General features: G+C 34.1%; 1 protein-coding gene across 2 annotated transcripts in view; it reads right to left on the reverse strand.

The window, feature by feature from the left end:
- Positions 1-14,319, reverse strand: part of WDR70 (WD repeat domain 70) — a 228,362-nt gene that overhangs the window by 128,382 nt on the left and 85,661 nt on the right. The window lies entirely within an intron of this gene.

Genomic DNA, 14,319 nt, shown 5'->3' on the forward strand with positions numbered 1-14,319 from the left:
ATCAAGAAATTGATACTATGACTTACTGAAGCCTAAAGCTGAGTAGCATCCTGGAGAGTAAGGACCATGTTGTATTCATCTCTGTGCAATCAGCCTAAAGTATGGTGCCTGATGCAGGGCCTGATCCACTACAATACATGTAGAATGTCTGCTGAGCTTAACTGAAGAAATCCTCAAAATGCAAATCTGTATCATCTGCTTCCTTTCTGTACAACTCCTTTTCGCCTTTTCTTCCTGCATGCCCAGAGTAAATAGTTGTCTTTGTAATTAATCAATTTGCACTATCGGCTACTTTCATTCTTCCTTCGGAATCAGTCTGCTTAGCATTGGCTTACTTCCCCGTAGTTTTAGAATTCTTCTTTACATAGATAACTGATATTTTTAGCAAGTCCAGAATTAAATTAATGTAGTCTAAGACTTTCATTTTACAGATAAAGACATTGGTCCAGGAAAGGAAAATATGTTGCCTAAGATCAAACAGATGACAGATGTCAAACTGATTTGCAGTGTAAGCTTTGCACTATGGTTAACACCAAATTTAGCCTTGTATATTTTAAATACATTTGGTTAAAGGGCAAATAAATAAATAAATAAATAAATGGAAGTAAACGTGTATTGAGCACGAACTACGTGCCAATTACTGTGCTTTTTGTATATTATCACATTTAAAGCTTACAACAAACCTACAAAGTTGTATAATATTTATCTCTGAGAGACATGAAACAACATAGAGCTTTGAAGATATTATAGCAATTTATCTGCTAATGCTTATGTACTAAACTTGCTAGAGTGTACTAATTGGAGAAGACCCATGTGAGTTGCTAAAAATGCTATTTCGTATTTTAAAGAAACCTAGTAAATACAGAATTTTTAATTGCATGCCACCAGTAGAACTAACCTATTACATTATAACAAAGAAATCCCTCAAAAGCTGGTAATAGATAGTAATTTAACAAAATGTCTCAATAACCATTAAAATGTTCATGCACCTCGGGAGCTTTTGTTTACATGTGTCATATCTATAGATGCTTACCATGATAGGTATTAAAACAAAATTTTAAAATATTTATTAACAGTATTAATAAACTCATTACATGTTAGCATGTTTTTATGAAAAAAAAATGAATGAAAAGTCTTATAAAAATATGACAATATTTTCCAAAGCAAACAAATAAAATAATAAGAAATGTGGCACTGGTTTATATTTTTGCACATCACTTTAAAGTGTGACAGTACTTGACACTTCTGCATTTGATCTGTTACAATATGTTGTTTTTGTTAAATCACACAAAGGAAATCCTGCACACAGGTATTGGGGAAAGAAGTATTTTGACAGCCTTTTCAGCTTGTTATGGATATTCGTGATACTACAACAAAACTCAACAAGGGGCAGTTTCTTAAAAGTTAGTTGCAATGTGAAATCGGAAATCATGTCAATACTTTTCCTACTCTCCCATTAAAATCTACAGGTCTTATACTTTGGATGGATCTTTTAGTTATGCATGATTTTGTAATATCATGTACTGATCATCTGAAAAATATTGGTCACTGGAATATGCAAAACCTCAAAATGTTGATACCTTTCATTAATACTCATTAATACGATAACCAATCTCATTTAAAAATACCTTTAAGTACTGAGAAACTGTCGAGGATGAAAGAGCTTTTACAAATTTCCAAAATTCTAAATGTTACTTGAAAGATCAGATTTTATAATTGAACAGAAACACTCTCAAGTTGTTTTCCTTAAAGTGACAAGTGACTTCATTTTTTTAATAAAATGTCTACCAAATATCCAGTCCAAACAACCACGATTTGTCTATTGGTAGCTCTCTCAAATGAAATGATATTCTTTGAAATAAAGCAGCTCAAAACTCAATCACAAAAGTGCTTTTCCTCCAGATAACCGTCATACTTCGGTAAGCGGCAGACACGCTTTATTCAGCCCTCCCATAGTGTCATAAAGAATAGTAAAAAGGTGTGCTCAAGTGTTGAGATTTAATAAAACTAATAATTTTTACAGCTTCATCAAGGATATTACTAAGTAAAGTTGGCTTTTTTAAAAAACAAAAAACACGCGTGTGTGGCAGTGAATGCAATGATTATAAATACGGTTTGTTGCCGCTGTCCTGATTAAGACCACGATACCAGGAGTTTTACTCACCATTGCTTTGGTGTCGTCAGCATGAATGTCGACACAGGAAGAAAGCCACATGATGCCTTAATATTATTATGAAAACAGTTCTGACCTTGTGGACCAGCTGAAAGGATCTCAGCGACCTCCAGTGGTCCCTGCATAATACTCTGAAGTTGCTGTTGCGAACCATTGTTTCATTCAGCATTGTCTCCTATAGGGTATCTTCAAAGAATTTGCTACACATATTTCGTTATCCAATAGCCAACAACGCACGGTGCATAGTAAATATATTCTAATTGGTGATGTTAGCTTCCTAAAGCTAAGAGAAATTAGGTGAAAAGGGCTCCAAAACATTTTCTTAACTGTGGATTCGAGTGATTGCTTGCTCTGCGACTGGCTATCTCCGTGACCTTGGGTAAATCACCTCTCTCAGCATCAATTTTCCTATCAGTAGCACTAGATAAGGGCCAGACTAGCTCAGTGATTGTCACCTCAGAGATAGGTAGCATATGGATGGAGATTAGATTAACTACAAATGATGAACTACAAATGATGTTACTGATGGGAGTATGATTCAGGCAGAAAAAAAAAAAAAAAAACACTGAAAGCCATTCATTATAAAATTCTTAGGATATGGTTACAACTGCCCCACCTTTGCCCATCCAATTTATTCTCCATAGCAATGATAGAGTAATTTTTTTAAATATACATCTGATTGTGTCACTCCCCTGCTTAAAATCCTTTAATCTCTTGTGGTTGTCCTTGAAATGAAATCCCTGTATGATCTGGCCCCCACCTACTTCAGCAAATTCATCTCATGCTGCTCTCCATCTTGCTCTCTCAGTTATTATAACAGGCATCCTAATGTGATGTTTCCTCCGCCTGGGAGATCATCCCCCTGTCTCTGCCTCCCCCAAAAAATTCACCTTTCACAACTCAGCTTGAACATCACATCCTCAGAGAAGCTTTTACTGACTCTCCAGTCTACTTTAGGTCTTCCTTGTATATTGCTCCTTCATAGAACTTTACACACTTATATTTACTTAATTATTTCAAATGTCTGTCTCCCCATTACATTATAAATTCTACAGGAACTGCTTAATTTATCCATGGTCTGTAGCTGGGGCTGGGCACATAGTAAGTTCTCAATAAATATTTGCTACTTGACAGACAAATGGTTTTACAAGAACAGAATGGAATTAAGAATGTTAAAAGTTGTATATTTGCAAAGGATACATTTTTTCTGTGAAAAAATTAATTATGTGATGGGTTATAAAAAAAATTTACAATCTTCTGCCTACTGGGGTCATCAAAGTAAAACTGCCTAGGTAAGATATAGAATGTTAACTATAAAATAGTTATTCAGAATAAACCAGAGGCTGCCCTACCTCTTTAGTTGGTCTACGTAGAGATAAAGCTACATAACCAAATTTTTGTTGGAACAAATATCATCATTGAGCCTCATTAGCTCCATGAAGACATGGCATTTGACTGATATTACAAGACTTAATTCATCATATGAAGTGTTATTAAACAAATCTATTTTAGCTATATTTGTTGACAGGTAAGTACAGTTGTCCAAAAATATCATTTGTTTTATTTTAATTAACAGAACCCAGCCCATTAAGGAAACATGTATCAAAGGGAAGTCTGTAATTAATAATTTATGAGATCTTTCTATTTTATAGTCTATTTGATTTTATTACTATTATAACAACAGAAAAGTGTTATCAAGGGAAGAGTAACTATTTTCACTTGGAGCACATTTTTAAAAGCAGTAAAAAAAGCTAACATTTTCATCCAGACAAATTTTAGAAGTATTATCACAGGAAAGGATAGTTTATAAGACAGAAATAGTTTTGCAAAGTCATGTAAACTTACAAGATTTAGAAAGAGGCAGTGGAAAAGGGCACCTTATTATTCACACTTCCTTGCAAAGTGCCGGTTAACTTGCCACCCTAACTTCATCAACTCTGTCAATATAAAACTAAAAAGATGAGGTAACAATTTTTTTCAAAGTTGGGAACGGATTCAACGGATTCAAAAAAAGAAGGGATTCAGAAACAGTATACATATCAATCTGCCATGTAGTCACAAAAAGTTAGAGAAGACTAGATATTTTAAAAAAGAAAAATCACACATTGTAGCCAAGTCTTTCGGAAAAAAAGGGTCAAAAACAAAGAAACGTTTTTATTTTAATTAGAAGTTTCGAAAATTGCAAAATTTGCAGTATGGAAATACCTTTTATTCCCATTTCTCCAACTAAGTTCAATTCATCAATTTTCACAGAAACACTATTCTTCACATTCGACTACTCCATAAATGGACAACAGGGCCACCACACACCACAAGAGGTGTATTAGTCACACATACAGATTCACTTAGTCACACATGGAGTGGACTGGTTGTACTGATGACCTAGAAATGCCCAGAAGAAATTCAAACTACCCTCTATCAAATCTTCAGTTAATTAAGGATGCCAGTTAACAAGTACACCCTTCGACATTTGGAGACATCCATACTCTTCTTTAATAAATAAATATATGCAGGAATGAATAAATATTTTAAAAAATTGAATTGCTATAACACTTAGAAGCATACTGATGATATTAACAATGTCTTTGTATGGATTTCAAGACAAACAAATACTAAATAGCATCCTCGAAAATTTATAATCCAGATATAGGAATTACTGTTCAATGCTGATGTTTCTTTCTATAGACAAAAAAAAAAAAAAAAAAAAAAAATCACTGATTATATAAAAAGTGTGTAAAGTAAAACATAACTTGTACTTTATCAAACTTTCCTCCAATATTTTTAAAGTGTGAACATCTTATACTTGTTATATTTGGCAGTATAGTACACATGAACAATATTTTGTATAAAAATTACATAAATCTTGCATCAAGGTTCACGTGACATTAAACTCACAATTCGTAGAGCTATGAGGTGAAATTTTATACTATAAACTTATGGTAAAAAATATATCTAAATAAGTTGAAAGTACTAGAAAAATTATAAATAAAACAAAAGCTATTCAAGCATAACAGGAATTTGCAAATTAAAATGTATAAAAAATTAAAAAGCTTAATTATAAATAACTCTTCTCTGTTCAGAAAATTCAACTCCTCCAGTATGATTTTATTCATTTATTTTTAGTTACAGAATATAAATGACAGTAATACTTCTACATCCATTTCATTAATAACACTGAAAATTGATGCTATAATTTTTCGAGACATTATTAGATGTATTAGGAGGCCAAACTGTGTCAACAGTAAATATATAAAAGTCATCTCTAAAGTCAAGTATGAAAATCTTCCTCTTGTGTCCATCATGCTTTGACTACTTTAGACCAGCTCTGATTATTTTAAATCACCACAAAACCAAAATAAGTCTCTAGACTGTTTTTGATGTGCTGTTTCCAAATCACTTCAAAATAACTAATAAAGCCCTATTTTGTCCTCTCACCATTCCTAAGGGAAAACTAGCTCTAGAATTCCAAACAATAAATGGTTCTCAATAACTGTTAATTTCATTTTCCAACTAAAATAACGTTTGCAGGATATTGAGTTTCATAGGACTATGTTTCATGACAGAAACAAAACACTGACATTTTTCCATTTAAAACAGAAGAAATGACAAATGAAATATAAAAAAAATTCAAACTCAGTCTTCGATATAATAAAAATTAACCCACATAAAAATTAAATATATAAAAAGTCTTTATATATTTAATCAAACATAATTCAGACATAAAAACTAACAAAAATTCTTTATATATTTAATCAAACATTATAATTCAGACACTAATTTTAGGATTCTAATGGTTAAATTCAAGGCAGAAACTTAAAATTATGACGATTGCACATTAACCTGTATGGCGGTATTTAGAGGGCAACCATAACCATAAATCCTAATTATAAACTCTAAACCTGAACTTCCAAATAATTTGTCCTAGTAGCTCTACAATGGGTTATTATTATTATTTTTTTAATCTTACAGACTTTTTACCTACTGTGTTTCTCAACATAATAAAAATAAAATAGGATAAAATAAAACTAATTTGAGAGGAAGAAACTCAGATGAATCAAATTAATTTATGATTAAATTAAACGGTCTACATTTTTCCTCCATCCAAGACTATGGAAAAACAGTTTGTCAACAGAAGTTAAATGAAACAAACACCAAAATGTTCCTGTCTCAATCACAGCAGTAATCTGAGATGAGAGTCTCATTGCTCTTACAACTCAAGAAGGAAAAAGCTTTCAAAAGTGTCTGAGTAAATTTTGCCTTTAATTATAAGCATATTTTACCATAACCAACAAGCTTGCATGAAAATATTTTCATGATTTAAGATCTATACTGCTAAATCCTAATTAACTTTTCAACAAAGTTATCTGTTTCATGTGAGATTTCTATTAACAGATGCTTTTGAGATGAACAGAAATATTTTTAATTATCCACACAACAAAAATAAAATCAAAGCAATTAATTTTCTTAATGCCAGTAGCCAGCAGAACAGTTTAAAAAGCATCTTTATGGCTTTAAAATGAAAAATAGTGAGAGAATATTAAAGATTAAAATTGGTAAGAGAATCAAAGAATTAAACTAGATAAAAGTGATGTCAGATATTGCAGAAGCATGATTTAAACAGTGGATTTTCCGTTTCTATGAGGGCATCACCAAAAAAGAACCACTGGAAATAAAAAGACCACCTTACTTATTTGGCAGCATGGACAGTACAAAACTCTGCCTACAACCAGAAAGTAAGCAAGAAAAAGTCTCCTAGCAGCCAAAGATGGTGAAAATTAATATGCTAACAATAATTCATACACTATACCGCTTACTCCTTTTGCATCAATTCTAAAAAGCTTGGACCTTACCCAGCCCCAGTCCACAGTTTATTAGAAGCACAAAACTGAGAGCAGAAACTGAAATACTTGTATAAACTGTTGTATCAACAGTAGCAAGAAGTAACAATTAACAGAAAAGGAAAAAAAAAGTCAAGAACTCAAAAAGCTGTACATATGTCTATATCTGCCAAGACTTTCTGAAGCATACTACACTGCAATGTAATAATTTATAAATTATGTTAAATTACATTCAAAACACTTATGATTAATACAGGAAAAGAATGTAATTTTTTAAAGTTTGCCCCAAAATACTTAACATAGGGGAAAAAAACATACAAAAGTTTACCTTTAGGGGATCCATTTATACGAATCATCGCTCCTTGGAGAATTTTATAATTATATGTATAGATGCTATTGATTATAAAAATCAAGTGAAATGCGCCTAGAAGCCTTCCACAAAAGCCTATGAAATCCAACATGACCCACACATGCCCCACACATGTTCCCAAATTGGAGATGCTATTCAAAATGTGTGAGAAACACTAAGAAAAACTAAAGACTGAAAACTATATGCAGCCTTTAATCCAATTCGAATGAATCCAAGGATAGCCTTATACATGAATGCTAACTATGCAGAAGGCTTTACACACTTTAATCCAGATTACTATCTTATAAATCAAGTATTATCCCATTTTATAGGCATCTGAGACTCAGTGGTAAATTACCAGCTCAAAGTCATGACGAGTGGTAGAGTACCTAGATTCCTCTAGGTCTGTAAACTGCAGCTCTATTATGCCATGACGAAATATGCCAAAAATTTAATTGCGTACTTCATCTTTACAAGATGCAACCAAATAAAGAATATTTATAATTTAATGAATCCTGCTATCAAAAGCATTTATTAGCAGCAATCTTCATTTCCCAACAGGTTTTCTTGGGAACACTATACCCAGAGTGTAACAAGTATTATTGGCAATGTGGATAGGGAGTTGTATCAATACACCTGGAAAAGGCAGGTTTCTTTTGTTAATATATTCCTCAGGATCTTTGAAGTACTTGGTCTTTGGCACTGTAACTCTCCAAGCGGAAGGAAGACTAAGGAACCCTTTCTTCATTGTCATACTCTAAGTACCAGCATTCCTAGAAACACATTTAGGAAATCCTGCTATGTACAATCTACACAGATAATCCCTGACCACAAAATTCTCACAATCTAAATCAGGACTAGTACGTGCAAACTTAAAATACACTGAAAAAAAATATCCCAGAAAAAACTCGGTAAAGTGGAATACGACAACCGTAACCTTCATGACCCTTTTACTCCGTCTGACACTCTCGCCTTCCAGAGAAAAGGGAGGAGGGAGGAGGAAGGACACCCAAACGAGCCAATATTAAGATTTCCCAACTTATTTTGAAAAGCTTCAAATTGCCAAAAAAGTTAAAAGAGTAAAATAATAAACGCCTATATCCCCTTTCCAATGAACACTATATTCTCATAGCTACATTCTCGATCTTTCTCTCCATGTTTATGTATACACATATACACTTCATCTTCCTATATCATTTAAATGTAAGTTGCAAATCTCGTTATACTTCACATCTAAATTCATCAGCTGGTATCCTGTAAGAACAAAGATATTCTTCTATATAACCATGATTAAAAAATATCCTCTGTATCAGTTGACAACTGATGTGTAACAAAACATTCCCCAAATTTAACAACTTAAAACAACAGCCATATATTATTGCTTATGAGTTCAGTAGCCAGCTAGGTGGCTCCGCCCTAGCTGAGTTAACTCATGCATCTGGGTCAGCTCTGCTGATCTAGGTTGGGGTCTCTCGCAAGTTTAGGAAGCAGCTAAATATAAGCTAGTCCAGAATGGCCTCGACGGGAAAACTGAACCCTCCTCATCAGGCTTTTCACTCTCCAGCAAGGCAGCCAGAGCTTGCTCAGACGGTGATGCCATGGTTGCAAGAGAGTGGAGGCACACAAGAACTTGCGAGAAGCCTCTGCTCGGAAATGGCGCACTACTATTTTTGCCACCTTCCGTTGGCCAGCCCAGCTTCACAGGGTGGGAAAATGGATTCTAGTTCTTAGTGGGAGTTGCTGCCAAGTCACATCGCAAAGTGCATGGATATGAGGAAAGATGAATTGTGGCCATTTTTGCAGTCTATCTGTCATATCTCTATTGCTTTTTTTTTGGTTATTCCTTCCTTTCTTCCCTTCTTTCCTTTCTTTCTCTTTAGAGGAAATAAGATCAAAGTTCACAAATCATATGGTACGTATAATGCTTACCATGACTTCTTTAATTAAGAACCAGCCCCTACCTTTATTTCTTTCATGATATTGACATTATGACATTCAGTTCCTCAAAAGAAAATAAATTGGCTAAACTGTAATGTTTACAAATATTCATTTCATTAGTGTATAAAACAAAAACCTAAATATGAAATTGCCTTTTACTTATAGGCAAAATCATCTAATTATAGTTCACTGTATTTCGCATGTTCTAGATGGTAACATCTTTGAGGGCCCGAATTAAGATTTTCTTATACTCTTCTATAAATCCATCTTCTCTCTGATCACATCCTTACTTATCCACAAAAGGCATTCATACTGGTACACATATTTCAAACTCCTGTGTCAGGCTTTCCCTGATTCTTCCAAGCAAGTGGTGTTAGTAGCTCTTCCTCTATACTCCCTTTCCAATTGTTAATGAATGTTGTTTTATTGCATGTGCAGCCTGACTTTCCCCAGAACATTTCAGCCTGGTATAAAAACTGGTCTCACCTAGATTTCTTTTTTTAAAGTCTCTGTTTCTTAATTCTATCAGCTATTGTAGAATTCTAGCCTTCAAAGACCCATTCAATACTTGACAAGTCATTTTTCCCAAGTTTTACAAATGGGTCATGTAGCTATTTTGTGACATCCACCTGTTCCTCCTCTTTTATTCCAGTCTAGATTTACTTTCTCTGTGCCCACCTTTAAAAAAAAAAAAATCATGAGCCCTACCATTACCTACCTATACGTCCATACTTCCTCTCACCTGACATTCAAAGGACACGTTATTTTGTGAAGTTCTGTTATCTCCCCAGTTTGTTAGTTTTATCTAATCCTATTTTTCTGTAGTAACTCACTATGAAATACTTGTCTGTGCATTTCATTATTTTCCTGCTTTTTCTTCAATGTTAACTGCATGTAGAAGCAGAACTCATTGCAACAGATCTGAACAAATTCTGCGATACAAATTCCAGAGTAAGCAATGAAAAACCCTCAAGGTACATAATGGAAGCATCTGATTCGCTCACCAGTACCTGTGGACAGAGCTCTGTGCTGAGCTGGAACTTGCTTAGTACAAATTCTAAACTAAGGATGCAGATTACACCAGTATCATTTGTATGCTCACTCTGTGTACTACTATGATTCAAATTATAAAGTGCCTCCATATCAGGCCACATAAGTTCACAAGTAAAACTGACTTCCTCTGGATAAATAAGCATTTTTATTTTCATGATTATCTGGTTTTCACTTACTTCTAAGCAGAATATAGTAATCTCTGCTTTATTATCGATGGTTCACTCTGGTAAACTTTGGAAAACCAAACAGACTGCGTTACTCCCCTTTTCCTTTTTTTCATTTTATTCCTAAATTGGCCTAATCCCAGGTTTGTGTTTCAAAGGGAAACCCACAGACTGCAAGTTGGTACAGCCACTATGGAAAATAGTATGGAGGTACCTCAAAAAACTACAAATTGATGAACCATGTGATCCAGCAATCTCTCTACTGGGTATTTACCCCAAAGACTTGAAAATACATATTCAAAAAGATATTTGCACACTGATGTTCACAGCGGCATAATTCACAGTGGCCAGGACAGGGAAGCAACCCAAGTGTCCTACAATAGATGACTGGCTAAAGAAGCTGTGGTGTGTATATACAATGGAACATTACTCAGCCATAAGAAGAGATGAAATACTGCCATTTGCGACAACAGGGACGGACCTCAAGATATAAGCGAAATAAGCCAGACAGAAAAATTTGAAAATCATATGATATCACTTATATGTGGGATATAACCCTAAAAGCAACAAATGAACAGGACAAACAAACAGAGACTCATGGACATGGAGAATGGACTAGTGGTTACCAGAGGGTTGGGGGGAAGAAGGGAGAGAAAGACAGAGTAAAGAAGGTCAAATATAGGGAGGTAGGGGGAGGATGAAGTGGGTAAAAGGGATCAAATATATGGCAGCTTAAGGAAACTGAACTTTGGTTGGTAATCACACAATAGAATATACAGATGTCAAATTATAATGCACACCTAAAAAGTATGTAATTGTATTAACCAATGGTACCCCAATAAACTTAATTTAAAAGCAAAACAAAGGGAAACTCATAAAATCCAAAAGTTAAGGCACTAGCATCTCCAATTCATACTCAGAAAAAACGGTCATCATTTAACTCACATACATGAGGCCAGAACGAGAGAGGGAGCGCCACCCTGGACGCCAGTGGAGTGCTTTCTCACGAAGCCGGCTGACTCTCCACTCCTACTGCAGCTGAGCTTACTCCAGGAACGGCTGGCATGGGCTTGCCAGCACACTCCCTCTACCTCTATGCTGCGGACAGCCACACAGCCGTCTAGTCTTTCTCCATCCTTTTACTTTACTTTATTCTAAACACTTATCACTACATGAAACTAGATTGATTTATTAGTGGAGCTGCACCTTGTCTGTCTCCCAGCACTCACCCCCGCTGGCGTGTAAGCCCCATGAAGGCAGAGACTTAGATCGCGCGGTGGACCTTGCACACAGCGAAAATACTCTTTGTTCATTGAACAAGGTATCTAGACTGATTTCCCAAAGCTTAGCACATTTCTAATTATTACTCTCAGTCAAAGGCCAAGAAAAAAGTCAATTAGAACTTATTAGTGGCAGATTTCCCTAAAAAGTGGTAAAGAATATGTATAATGGGGATTATGGTTAAAGCCTATTGATCCTGACACAGAACTGGATGAAGAAATCTCAATTTGTACAGTGTAAAAAGAAATTAGAGTTTATTTTCTCTTTCATTTTTTTCTTTTTCTTTCTTTCTTTTTTTTTACAGTAGAAAAGAAAAGCTTTACTAGAAGGGAAAGTACAGACGTGGAAGTGGGCCTGAGCAAGAGAAGCATGGCTCAAAAGGGCTCGAGCACATTTTCAGAGGTACAATAGAGTAGTAAGTCAGTGATTTGAGCGGGAAACCAAAGAACTGTTCTTTCGAGGAATGAGATAAACTACATTGTATACCCAGGTGACCGGGGAAACTAAAGAACTGTTCTTTCGAGGAATGAGATAAACTACTTTGTATACCCAGTAAAATGATATTATGCTTTAGAACTTTACTCAAACTGTTGTTTAGAGAGTTAACAAAGTTAACTAAGTTTCTTTATACCCTATTCAAAATCATTTAAATGTTTATTGTGGGTCATTGGCCTGGGAATATAATATTCAAAGTTTCTCAAATTTATTTGACTATGTAATGACTTTCTTCAAACTACTAATTTACACATCCTGGAAATCGATTTGGGAAGAGCTTCTGTAGAGCTCATAAAAATTTTTGTTAGCAGCCGTGAGAGCCCACCATTCAGCTTGATCTTTAAATATTTCTGAGAACAAGAAACTTTCTTTCCAACTGGTTTATTCAGCTTAAGATTTCAACCAGAATAGCCTGGATCCTCTGTGCTTTAATAGGGCTTTTGTTCTCTTCCAACATTAATACCAATTTATTTATTTTGTTATTTTACTACGCTGTGTAAAGTTTCTAAATCTATCCTACATAAAGTCTCTAAATAGTTGTGGGCATCCCTGTCTTGTTTCATACTTAAGTGCAAGGAGCTGCAGTACTCCAACATAGAATACAATATTTACTTTAAATTTTAGTAAATATTTTTTATCAGGTTTCAAGAATCTCTTTCTATTTCTATTTTACTTACAACTTGTACCAAGAAAGATTTCTAAATTTTATCTAATGTCATTTTTATCATATAATAAAATCATATGATTTTTCACCTCTCATTTGTTAATAATGAATTATACTGAAAATCTCTTGATGGCAAAATTTCCTAATTGTAAAATATCCTTGTATTCCTAAACTAAACCTTACTTGCTCATGGGATACTATTAATTTAGATTAGATGTTAAATTTGATTTTCCAATGCTAAAGTTAGGAATATCACTTTAAACATACGCGATTTAAGTATTTGGAAAGATGATAACAAAGATTAAAAGAAATTAAAACGACATACAGCAGGTCCTTTTGTTCAGTGTTACTTTGTTATAACATTAATGAGGGGGAAAAATCAATTTCCTGCCAGGGCCAACATCTGTGTGGAGTTTGCATGTTCTCCCCATGTGGGTAAGTTTTCTCTGTGTGCTCTGGTTTCTCCCACATCGCAAAGATGTGCATGTGAGATGAACTGGCATGTCTAATTGTCACAGTATGGATGAGTGAGGGTGTGTGTGTGCCCTGTATTGGAAGGGCATCCTGTCCAGGGTAGGATACTGCCTTGTGTGTTATGCTGTGAGGACTGGCTCCAGCCACCTGTGACCCTAAACTAGATAAGCAGATTGGAAAAGAATTATCGTATTTTTATTAATCTTTCATAAATGTAGGTATAGCTCACATTTATTTCAATATTTAATATTAGAAATATTTTGGGTCTTTATTTAGAAGTGTAATGATGTTTTGTGACCAGAAATATGCAGTAGGAACTAAATTCTTATTTACATCAATCAGCCTGTGGTAAAATTGGTTTCATTATACATCATTTAGTTTAAAGTCGTAGTTTCTGAGAACCTATCAAGGACATTAAGTGAGTACTCATCACAGTTCTATTTACCAGAAATTCTCATCAAACATATTATCCTTTTTTAGTCATATTCCATATAGATTACCAAATTTTAGCTCCTTTAGATCAAGTTAATTTTTAAATTGTGCTATGGGAGTAAACTTATGTCTTTTGTATTTTATTTTAAAAATTAATTCCAGAAAACATACAATATCCAAAAATGTGAATAGCCATTTTGAAAATTAATAAGGCAAATTATAAGTATCAGAAGGCAAAAAGATAAAAGACAAAATAATCTAAGAACAAAAGTGTTCTTTATCTAGAATAGTGCTTCACCTAAATAACATCATATATAATTTTTAATTTATAGAATTTTGTTGTAATTTTCTCTGACCTAGTATAAATAGTACATTCTTGTGAACAATTCTTAATACCAAAAATGAATCATACAATATAACATACAGGAAAAAGGTTTTCAAATATTCCCTGTAATATT

This window comes from Rousettus aegyptiacus, unplaced genomic scaffold (assembly GCF_014176215.1).
Source record: "Rousettus aegyptiacus isolate mRouAeg1 unplaced genomic scaffold, mRouAeg1.p scaffold_m13_p_8, whole genome shotgun sequence".
Classification (NCBI taxonomy): Eukaryota; Metazoa; Chordata; class Mammalia; order Chiroptera; family Pteropodidae; genus Rousettus; species Rousettus aegyptiacus.